Genomic DNA, 12572 nt, shown 5'->3' on the forward strand with positions numbered 1-12572 from the left:
CGGAGAGGAGGAATTTAGGTTGAGTTGGGTAAAATTATTTGTTTCTAGGGCATAGAAACTGGGAGAATTCCTGATAGAGAGTGGGAGGATGTTCCAGAGAAAAGGTGAAGCACAGGAGACATCTTTGGGTTGGATTTGGGAGCTAGTCATTGCAAGACTGTCAGAGCCTATTTTTACATTGTATAGTAGTTACAGAATTAACCCGGTAGTAGTTGCCCGGAGGCAAGATAAATATTGGTGCCCCCAAACCCCCCCCCCACACACACACACACAGCTTCTTATATAAATACACGTATGCATGTATGTTATGTAGGTTATGTTTCAAATAAAGAGAGAGTGATGTCTATGGGCCTACTATATATATATAAGTATATTGCGATATTGAAGGCTTTCAATGAACGGATTTAAATTTGCTGGGGAGGAGAGGTGCCCCCTTGGGAGCAGGAGCCCAGCGGCAGATGACTCCATTGCCTCCCAGAGTTACGCCTCTGGTTTACTGTATACATGTCACAAGTGTATTTGTGGATGTTATGCAATTTCTTCGCCTGAAATCGAAGTACAGTTAATGAACTTTCTATGCTTACATGAATGCAATAAGAGGCTATGGAGTGCGACAATAAGCCCTGTTAGCCGGAAAGGGTTAAAAGCCTCGGCTGGCACTCACAGCAGTAGGCTGGAGGAGCACTTTACAGAGCTTCTAGGGAGTTATGTGACATTTCTCATCCTGAATAATGGCTTCTAGTCAGTCTGAGGTATTCTGCTCTGTGGTCACTGGGATATTGGGCATACATCCCAGACATAAACCCAGGGGCTCAAGACTTGAGGCACTGCGATTGGATTGCAGCTCTGACCTTGGAAACAAGCACAAAGGAATCTTTTTCTGTCCATAAACCGCATTCCAGGAAAATCGCTTTCACGCCTCACCACTTTCTCATCAATCATATTTTCCTTTGCAGCATGGCATATATGTGTTCAATGAAACTGCTGCATCATGCAATGAGATGGTTTTTCACACCAGCATAAAGAAAAAAAAACCAGGCTAGTTCGTTATAGAGAACCAGGAGAGTTATAATAGGCTCTCTGTTACCGGAGCTCTCTTCTGACGGCTGATCAGTATAAGATATGTAGTTCCCCAGTTGACTAGGCAGAAGAAAAGTGCTTGGACTTTGGATCTTGCCAGCCCCCTGCTCACCATCACAGACTATTAATATGCAGCACTCTCCTGGATACATGCTTTTGGATCATTTGATTCTTAAAACCCAGAAGTCCTTTCATTGCAGAGGACAGTTCTTATTGGGAGAGCTGACCTTTGCAAATTTAATTGCATTTCTAAGTACATATTGTACCAGCGTTACCAGATAAGAGGCGGGATGTATTGAATCACAGATGCAAGCGTTGTACATCCAGAGCTTTGTGATTTAAGACTTTCATCATTTTTGATGGGGGACAGAATCGGAACCTACTGACACATTATGGATCCAATTCATCAAGATGAAAATTCCAGATGTATTAATGCAAACAGCACAAGCTTTATTACTAAAGAAAAAGTATAGTAAGGGAGGGGGCCCTGGCCTGTATCTTATCTAGGGCCACAAGATGTCTTAATATGTGTCTGTCGGAGGGTTAATACTATAATAGAAACCTATGGACACAGGGATAGGGGGTAATAATGCTTCAAAGACAGCAAGACTAATGCAGGGTTGCCTACTTTTAGGGAAGGGGCAGCCACCTTGGGGAAAGCAGGGGGCAGGGCAAGCAGAATGATGTGATATGGGCGGGGATCACAGGGAGAAGGCTGACTGGGCAATACGGTATTAACTTTGGTCCCAATGGAGAAGACTCCCGCACCATTTCCTGGGAGGGTTTGTGGGATGTTCAAACCCCTTTCACATTACAGCTTTAAAACGGTTCTAGCTGTAATGTAAACGGTTCGTGCTGAATTTACCGGTTTAAGAAAACCGGTAATTCAAAACGGGTTAAAAGCAGTGTCCTATCCGTTTCAGAGCCGATCCAGTGTGTAGTGTGAACGGCTCTGAAACGGTATGCAGAACAAATACTGTAATCAGGCAGGTGATAAGCTGTCTCCCTGCCTGGATGGGAAGTAGGAACTATGTGCCTAAAAATTACAGTACTTTTCCTGACCACTTATATATTATTTAAATGCAGTATCCATCAAAGTGTACATTAATTTCCGGTGTCATTACTCGGTTCTTCTACCATTTCCCCTGACTCTCGCACTTGCTCCAATGTTCCGCAGAGTGGGAGAATGTAAACTGCATTTGGAATCCCCTCTCTAGAATTCCTGCGTTTGCCACTGCATATAAATATGATCAATGCAGAAAGCAACTTCAGAGTTTAGTCTACAGTAGGTCAGTTGGAACAAACGAACTACTGCTGATCACCATCATCGTGTACTTACACCATCCTTAAGGTGCTCTCAGGCAGGGCCGGATTATAATGGGGGCACAAGGGGTCAGTGCCCCTGGGCCCCCCTCTAGCTAGGGGCCCCCTGTGGGCATGTATTTTTCATTTTTCTTTTAGCTAAAGGTTTTGTGCATGGGAGTGGGGCAGTGCTGCAGCTTCACCTATCTGCCAATGTGACAATGATTAATGGTGCTGAGCATCGGGAGCCAAGTGTGCAGTGCATTACTGGGAGTTGACTAAGTCCCATGACACTTTGCACCAGAGGCTGAGACGTTTGTGCTGAGCTCTGATTGGTGGAGCTCATTACATGCTTCTCAGGCCCATGGATAACAGCAAAAGCAGCCTAGTCATGGGAGGGTTTTTAATCAGAGGCAGCACTGGGACTGTGAGGTCTCCTACAGAGTAAGGTGCAGAGGGACAAACACAGGCTTTTCATGTGGTATGTATGTATGATGTATGTATGTATATATATATATATATATATATATATATATATCCCCTGAAGTTACCCATTGACCAAGTTTATACTGCCTTTACTCTGTGTTTTGACAGTGTAATATTCCCCCATGCAGTTTGCGGCCAGTAATGACAAGTGCAAGGGGGCCCCCCTGTCTAAAGTGCCCTGGGCCCCCCGAAGGCTTAATCTGGCACTGCTCTCAGGTAAACAGCTACTGGCAGTATACACGTCTCTGCACGGTTCTGTCTTTTCCGCAATTATTTCCTCACTGTACTTGGTTAAAATTGACATGCCCCTACTCTCCCCCTCTATATGTAAGGAAGCAGAGAAGGGTACTCTTTACCTAGAAGGGCGCCCATCGCGGCCATCGCATGTACCAAAAAATCGCATGCGATGCGACCACCGCGATTTCCCATAGGGAACAATGTTAAATGTCCCAATTGACCCGATTTTCCATAGGGAACAATGTTAAAAGGCCCACAGAGGCCAAATAGCCACCCTGAAGTGTGAAATGGCCCCCCCCAATTGTTAACGCCACCCCACGATCAATGTGGCGAGCGGCGGCGGTACGCGTCCTACGACCTTTTCATACCCCCACTATCCACATCGGCGTGGAGTTGAGAATAGAAAGTGTGGCGAGTGCAGCGAGCCACCGAGCCCAAAGCGCGGCGAGCCCCGCGAGGGGACGCGGACACCTGTGAAGCCCGCGAGGGGACGCGTATACCTGTGAAGGTGTCCGCGTCCCCTCGCGGTGCTCGCTGCGCTCGCCACGCTTCGGGAAATCACGGTAATCGCGTCGGTCGCATCGCATGCGATTTTTTGGTCGCATGCGATGCGACCGACGCAATTTTTTCCCCTTACGATGCCCAAGATCAAAATCGTGGGCGCCCTTCTAGGTAAAGAGTACCCAGAGGCGCCCAATCAGCACACGGATACAGGTGTGTGCTGCTATATAATACAAAGTTCTATATACAGTACCAAGTGAGTGAGCTTACTCAGCAAGGGGTCCTGCCATATTTCTGCAGTCTGCTTGTGATTTTCTGAATGGAATGTAGGATACAATGGAATCTGTAAGTTTAGCTAAGTAAGTATTACACACACAGGCATCGGATCTGGATTTGAAGCGTATTACATGGTTATGTAACAGTTCTAAATATAGCTCTCAGCATCCACAGATCACATTCCTCAGGAATCTCAAGGAGCTAACACAAGCCGGTTAACAGCAATCAACAAATCACAGGAACAAAAAAACAATGCAAAAAATAACATGTCATATTATTTAGGTCTTTATTCTACTTTAGCATTAATATGTACTTTTTCAGACTTATATATATATTTTATTCTATACTTTAACTCTGGCATGTCCTGAAATGTTCAACTAGAAGGTGCGATATGAGCTGATTTGCAAAACAGGTTGGGAACCATCAAAATTTCCTTATCCCGCTAATCAGAATGTTCATTGTAAGAGGATCGGTGCATGTAGTACAGTATATACCACACTAGTAAACCCGTTTGGAGCTTATGCATCTAGGAGACAAACTAATGACCCTTTCAGACCGCACTTATTACCCAGTATTTTTTTTACCGTTTCAAAACGGAAATATGTGCGGTCTGAAAGGTCCAGAGTGAATTTACCGTTTAAAAAAAAAAATTTGTATTTCAAAACTGTAAAAAAGCAGTTTCAGACCCATTTTTTTGCAGTCTGAACGGGTCTGAAACGGTATTTAGGACCCAGGCAGTAGTGAGCTCAAGCTGGTCCGGCTCTGTGCATATCTAAGAGCGGGACCCAGCGCAGTAAATATTTAATGAGCGGGTCCCCGCCTCCTGCATATGGAATGATATTCAGATATTAATGTTGGAAAGTGGCTTAAAATATATTAATGTGCAAACATCCTATAGATTTTAAGGGGGGTATTCCCTGGTCCCGACTATCGGTACGCCCGAACAGTCAGGGCCTGGTCCATTTTTGTTCCACTTGCCAGTTTACCGGCAGGTAGGTTTCAATGTCCCACCTGTCGATCGGCAAAAAGGGGGTTGTGTCAGCAAAAACGGCCATGGATTGTCGAGATCCAGCTGTGATCTCAACAATCCATGGCCGTTTTTGCCAAAGTCGAGTCCTTTCTGCAAAGATACCTCTTCAATGCTGTCGGGTACAACAGCATTGAATAGGTGACCCCAGCTATTTCCCCCATCAGAAACAGCGGTGGTGATTGAATAACCCCCTAAGCTTGCAGCAGAGCCCTCCTACCTCCAGGTCTGTCTGTTTTTACCGTTTGTTCTATCACGGTCTACAATTGTAAAGCGAAACAGAATCTGCTGCGCTATATAAGAAACTGTAAATAAATACATAAATAAACATCAGTTTACTTGATTTTTAAAATGTTCAAAATAATAATCTGTATAAAAGCATACGTGTGGGGTGGAAACATTTTACGTATTTCAGCAGGCATGATATGCAGAGAATGTCGAGACTATTAGCCTGAGGCTGCAAATCCTGAGCAGGTTGGCAGCTCTGACTTGATCAAGCTGGTTGCAGCAATTATTATATGCAGACTGTTTGGCTAAATAACATTCTCTGCTCTCCAAAGTTAAAGATTACAAACTGGAAAAATAGACTCTGTACACACTGGGGTATATTCAAATGCTCTTTAGCGAGCTGTGCTGGCAAGCAGTGCTGAAACCTCACCGTCACAGCTCGCGGGTCAGTATTCAAATGACCCCCCGCACTCGCCATTTCCACCTCACTGGGTTTTTGCAGCGAGGTGGTAACTGCGGGTGTGGCTAGCAAAATGGCGAGGCTCTTGGCTAAATGCAGCAGGCTTGCTGCATTAGTGGCGAACCTCACCATTTGGGGGAATCCTCGCCATCCTCTGACTGTGAGGAGCCCCCCGGAACGTTGAGTAGGGCCAGTGGCCGGCGTGGGGTTAAGTGGTGAGGATGGCTTGTTTTCGGCAATCCTTGCCGAAAACAAGCTCCCGCCCATTGTGTACTAACACTAATATTGTGTACACCTGATGTACTGTAATTTACCCTTCAAGTTTTACTATATAGTTAAAATCGAATCGGTATTGCATAGACGTCGAATGGAGATCGAACATGTCTTTTTGCTTTCAATCCTGATTCGACGCCGATGCGCGCTCCCATTCAGCTGAAATAAAAAAGCCAAATAAGACAGTGCAGTAATGACTATAGTGCAGATTGAATGTAGATAGTATGAATTGTGTGTAAATAGTACAGAGTTAGCAAAGATTGCACAGCAATTGAATATATTAGTCCAGGGGTGTCCAAACTTTTTGCGACGAGGGCCAGTTTTGGTGAGGTGAAAATGTGAGGGGCCGACCATTCAGCCTGACATTCTTTGAATCATTAATCGCATCAGATTCACTTAATGTCCCCCAGCCTGCCCCTTCACTGTATATTCCCTAGACTGCCCCCCTTCTCTGTATTTCCTCCAGCCTGCCCCCATTCACTGTATGTCCTCCACTCTGCCCCCTTCACTGTATATTCCCCTGCCTGACCATATTTCTCTGTATGTCCCCCAGCCTGCTCCTCCTTCACTGTATGTACACCATTCACTGTATGTTCCCCACTCTGCACCCATACACTCTGTCCCCCAGCCTGTCCCCCTTCTCTGAATGTCCATCATTGCCTCCAGTCACTGTATGTCCCAAAGACTGACCCTCCCATTCACTGTATGTCCCAAAGCCTGACCCTCCTTCACTGTATGTCCCCCAATCTGCCCCCATTCACTGTATGACTCCCATTCACTATATTCCACAGCCTGCCCCCCTTTCAATGAATGTCCATCACTGCCTTCATTCACTGTATGTCCCCCAGCCTGACCCTCCTTCACTGTATGTCCCCCACTCTGCCCCCATTGACTGTATGTCCCCCTGCCTGCCCCCTCCCTTCTCTGTATGTTTCCCAGTCCCTTGTGTGAGCCAGAGGACGGAAAAGCAAAGCAGTAACTGCAAGAACAGGAGATGCTTGGGCTCCCGCTGCTGCCCTCCTCCACTCTGCATGTTATGGGAGCAAGCTTCCCCCTTGCTGCACCCCCCTCCCCAAACACTGCTGTCACGGTGATTGTGGAGAAGGGTGATATACAATTGCAGCAATGACAGCACGGGCCGCAATTGGCCCCCGGGCCGGACTTTCGACATGCCTGTAGCTGTATTAGTCGAATAGCAAAGGAATCTCATCGTGTGTACACACCATAAGCCTTACTGACACATCAGCTTTGTGAATAATAATAATAAGTCTTCAGCCCCTGGTCTCAGTCCAGCACAACAAACTTCTCTGGCTTCTGTCAAACATTTGGAAATCAGCCTCAGCAGTGACGCAGCTGTTCTGGGTGTCAGATCTACTATGACGGTACAGCAAAGGTTAGACAAACTGACTTCAGCATCAAATAGCAGTACCTACTACTATCAGCTTCCTCTCTCACATGGATTGCCAAATACAGACATCTGCTGCTGTAACTCTTAAAGTCCATACACACAGGGCGATTTTGAGCTAAAAGCAGCTCAGTTTACTTATAAGGTTCATAAATACTGGGCGATTATGTCCTGTGTGTATGGTGCACGATGAAGGGGAAAATAGCTGGGCTGAAAAACGCTCAGTGCATACACACTGAGCCGTTTTCCCCCAGCCCAGCCATTTTCTGAGGTGTGTGTGTGTGTGTGTGTGTGTGTGTGTGGTCAGTTCCTTAGTAAAATGTCTCTTGGTCATTAGCAGAAAAACATGCTGTCAAAGTAGATATGCCATGATGGAGCTAATAAAAAAAATATGACTGCAATTTTTGGAGTTATTTTATATAACTCAGTCCCCCGACTAGTAAACCAATGGGCTGTCATCAGAAATTGTGGGGCCCAGGACTGACAAAATAGGCAGGGCACTACCATTTCTCAAACACCTGGCATGCCTGGTTAGACCTCTGTAGGCAGCACTACTCAACTTCTACATTGCTTCAAGGGACATGTGAACTTTGTTAATGACAAATGATACATTACAGACTCCACTCCTGGGCCCACTTTCTGTCTGGGCCCAAGACTGAAGTCCCCACAGTCCCTTACCTGTGCCATCCCAGGTGACTTCTGTACACTACTATGCTGCTAGAGAGAAAATGCCTGACATAACAAAGAGCATCTTTCAGCATTTATGTAATTATTGCAGACCTGAACACTAGCTGCCAGGATGACAACATCTGCAGAGCTGCAAACTAATGCACTACAGGTTGAGTATCCCTTATCCAAATGATTCCGAAAACCATACATTCCAGAAAGTGAAAATGTTTTTTTTTTTTTGCTAAAAGCACTACACTACATTATTTGTAACTGCACTAAATATGTGCAAGAAAATGATTGCTTGGCATTCAAATTCAGTATCTGAGATTGTACACAAACTTGTTTTATGCACAAATAAAATATATTTGTGTGCATGTCATATGTTTGATGTGTACAACATAAATCCAAGATACCTCAAGATACATCATTGAAATATAAAAATATTCTGAAATACGGAATAATCCGTTAACCAAAATTCTTCTGGTCTCAAGCATTTTGGAAAAGGGATACTCAAACTGTATAACCAGTGGTGGACTGTACCTATGGGCTGCAGGGACTGCACCCCTCCAGGTAAATATACCACCCGCTGTGGGTTAAATTTACTAAAGCTTCTAAAAAATAGAGGAGGTAATATTGCCCATACAAACCAATCAGATTGTGTCTTTTATTTTCTAGGATTTTCTAGAAATGCTACACAGAATCTTATTGGTTGCTATAGACAACATCACCTCTTCATTTTTAGAAGCTTTAGTCAATTTACCCAAGTGTCAGTGAGCCAGCTGTAGTCCATGAGACTGCACTGATTTCATGGTGACTGGCAATGACTTTTTATTGGAAGTCATGTCTGACAATTACAGACACACAAGGCAGTCCCATTAGGAGTTGTTGCCTCCCTCCAGGACTGTCAGTCCAGGCTGTAATAAACAGAAAGCTGGCTTCCTATAGGAAGCCACTCCCTGTCTTATCGTACAGCCCAATCTGTCTTTTATGGGCTGCAGTCGGTGCAGGCCATAAAAGCCAGGGGAATGCACAGTCACAGTGCACATATGCATGGGTGTACCTGGGCACGTGCCCCCCTGCCATTCAGGTACAATTCTTTTTTTTTAGGAGGCTCCGGTCACTGTATGCCCGCCCTTGTCTGTGAGAATTGGCTCCCCTGCGCACATGATCTATGCATGGCAGAGGATCCAATATGTGACTGCCACAACCTCGTCTTCCTGTCTTTCCGCCAACAGGATGCCGAAGTGTCACAAGACAGTGGCCTGGGTCTGGGAGCCACCTGTTACACATGAGGAGACTGGCCTGCCCTGCAGTGCAGCACTGCCCTGGCGTGGACCGTGTGGTGACTGGTGAGTCAAGCTGGCTCTGACTGCTGCCTCTATTGTCCAAAGAATGTACACTTTTCCTGCATGATGTCACCAGCTGCCCCCCGCTGCCACCATGTCCTGACTGCCGCTCCTTCCTCCAGCCTCCCACGCTGCCACTGTATCCCCGCTCTGGCCTCTCATTTACTGCTGCACCAGCCACCCACCTCCAGCTCCACACACCAGTGTAAGGGCGAAATTTGGGGGGATTTTATGGAGTTTGAAAGGAGCAGGGGGACAAAAAGGGGCAGATCAGGTGTGATGCGTACAAGTGAGGGCAAGGTGCAATGGGAATAGTGTGGGACTGGTGCAATGGGGACAGTACAGTGTGGGGCTGGTGTGATAGGGGACAGTGTGGGGCTGGTGTGATGGGGACAGCGTGGGGCTGGTGTGATGAGCTGCCGCCCGTCACCACCGGGAATAAAGAACAATCTGTGTAGCATTATGTGAATTTTGCCTCAATCCTTGTGATATTATGTGAACTTTGGCTCAATCCATGTGGCATTATGTAAACTTTGGCTCAATCTGTTTGGTATCATGTGTAAGGGGCAAGTATAATGGGGTCTACTATTTTGTTGCATAATGTGTAGAAGTGGTATATGGTGTGGTACACTACACTGAAGGCCACGCACTTTTCAGTGACCACACCCCCTTTTCTGGAGTGCATAAATACGTTCTCCCCTATTCACGCCAAGGTGGGCCTGTGTACTTGCCAGGACTCATTTTTAATGCCATTCCCGCCTTTTCTCTACTCTACTCCTCTCCCCCGGTCATTTTCTCCTGGATCCGCCCTTGCACACACGCAGGTCCCAGCACCTGAGTGATGCATCGAGCAGGTCCTGGGACCCAGGCTGACAGCTGATTATTTATTGGGCAGGGGATAGCGGCAGCCCCTCTGTCACTTGTAAGTAGCAGCCGCCTCTGATTATAACAGGGTCAGGGATGCACCCAAATGGATAATTAAGGTTTTTATTTGGGGGTATCATTGTTTATTTGCAAAGGTGTGTGTGTGTGTGTGTGTGTGTGTGTGCGTCAAGGCTGCCTAGCAGCATCATCTATGTGAGCTGAGTCCAGGTAATTGCGATTAGCAAGGACAGCCATGGTGAAGCAAACAAGAACTGGAGGAAGAACGTACAGTATTTTGGAGATCCCCAGCAAGGCTGGTACCATGTGTTTTACATGAATGAACTAGGTATGAAGTGCGGGAACGTTTTCCTAAACAAGTGATTATATAACAGGCTTGCGGAGGTAATCCGAGTGCTTTAAAAGTAAATGTCTTAATGCTCCGAATCCCCTTCAATGTTTGCTTTGTATTATATTGACAGGTAGATTGTAAGCAAATCCTCCTTAGTGAAAGTGCTACAAGTGGAACAGGGAGACCTCACACAGGAGTCTGCGGAGCATCTGTTGTCTAATAAATGTGATTATCATACATTCATTTATGTTATCTCGCATCTGCGGTTAATCTCTTCTTTCCAAGAACTGTTCCATACTGGCCAGATTAAGGTCATGGGAATTACTGCCTGGCGGCTACATGCTCTATACGGTAAGAGCAACATGTACGATGCAGCAAAAGAAATTGGGAAAAGTCCTATATTCGGACAAGCCAGCAGAGAAGAACCCTTATCTGCAAACAACTACAAATAGTCACTGTCACCTGTACGGTGTTTGGTATGAAATGTTTAGTAGTCACATATTTGTAATGGTCTCAGACATGTTTGAATGAGTTATATATTACCACCAAGCCACAACATTACCCCCCCCCCCCCCACACACACACACACCAAGCATAAAGTAGTACATTTTGTCTATTGTCCTATTCTGCTCACTACCCACTTTAGAACCTTTTAACTTATCCGTCCTTCTCGGTGAGTAAGAACTTATACAGTGGTAATATTATGTGTGTGCATCTCTTCAATGTATGTACTCCAGGAGCCTTTGCGGAAGCTGTCTGGCACTGGGAACATTTATTCAGCAGAGTGTCTACTAGTACTCCATCCTTCTCCATTCTCAGGTTTCCTTAACTGTATCCCACTTAAAGCGTCAAGAGCCTAGGTACATAACCTGACTAAAAGACATGCGTCCATCAAGTTCAACCTTTGGTTAGAGGGAATGTTTATTTGTTATATCCTTATATATGAATTGTGTGTTTTGATTTAATTTTGGACACATTACGGATGTTGGTTGTACCCCTGGATGGTTTTAAATGTATTTATTCTGTTGTACCCCTTATTTTAAATGTATTTATTGTGTGTGCCGACACCACCTCTCCATCTGCTTACACCACCTCTCCATCTGCGGACACCACCTCTCCATCTGCCGACACCACCTATCCTTCATTTCATTGCCCTGACCGTAAAAAGCTTTTCCTTCAAAGGGTACGAAATCTTCTCTCCTCTAGTTGAAATGTATGCCCAAGTGTCCTAGAGTCCTTCCTCAAAGCAAAAAGGGCACCTGACCGTTCCTTTTATTGGCCCCTGATATATTTGTAAATGTTGAGCATGTCTCCCCCTAAACGTCTCTTTTCCAGAGTAAACAATCCCAATTTGTCCAATCTGTTGCTGGGCCCAGAATTGCACTCCAAACTCTAGATGTGGTCTAACCAATGTTTTGTAAAGTGGCAGTATTACATGTATGTCCCTAGCCTCCATGCCCCTTCTTATACAGGCTAGGCTCCTGTTGGCCTTATTTGCGGCTACATGACGCTGAGCACTGCACCCCAGTTTGTTGTCAATTTGGACTCCTACAGTAGATCCTTTTCCAGTTCTGATTTACCCAATGCCACCGTGCTTAGGTTATAACTAGCACACTGGTTATGTCTCCCAAGATGCATCACCTTGCATTTTCCAATTTTTCGCCCACTCATCTCATTTATTTACATCGCTCTGATGTGTGGAGACATCGTTGTCTGTTCTATTCACCCTGAACAGGTTTAAGTCATCTGCTAAAATGGAAACTTTGCTGAATAATCCAAAATACTCTACTTTGACTTCCCTCTCCCATCTATAATTGCCGTCACCTGCGCTGAAACACCTTTCTTAAGCATGAATTAGTTCAACACCGGGGATTACAATGATAAGATAAGAGGGAATACCCCCTCACAAACACACACACTATGTTTATAATCGCTTTCAGATGTGTCAATCAGACCAATATCCACAGCCTGATAAAGAGAATCAAGCACCTAGCCATGCAGTCTCGCTTTTCAAACACTTGTGATACAAAATAGGTTGTTGTGAAGAGCGACGTGGCTTCAAGCATGGT

The 12572-nt window shown here is 45.4% G+C and overlaps 1 protein-coding gene across 1 annotated transcript in view; it reads right to left on the reverse strand.

The window, feature by feature from the left end:
* The window catches only part of PRKCH (protein kinase C eta), a 185796-nt gene that overhangs the window by 17268 nt on the left and 155956 nt on the right, over positions 1 to 12572 (reverse strand). The window lies entirely within an intron of this gene.

Source organism: Crinia signifera, chromosome 12, assembly GCF_055691185.1.
Source record: "Crinia signifera chromosome 12, ASM5569118v1, whole genome shotgun sequence".
Taxonomy (NCBI): domain Eukaryota; kingdom Metazoa; phylum Chordata; class Amphibia; order Anura; family Myobatrachidae; genus Crinia; species Crinia signifera.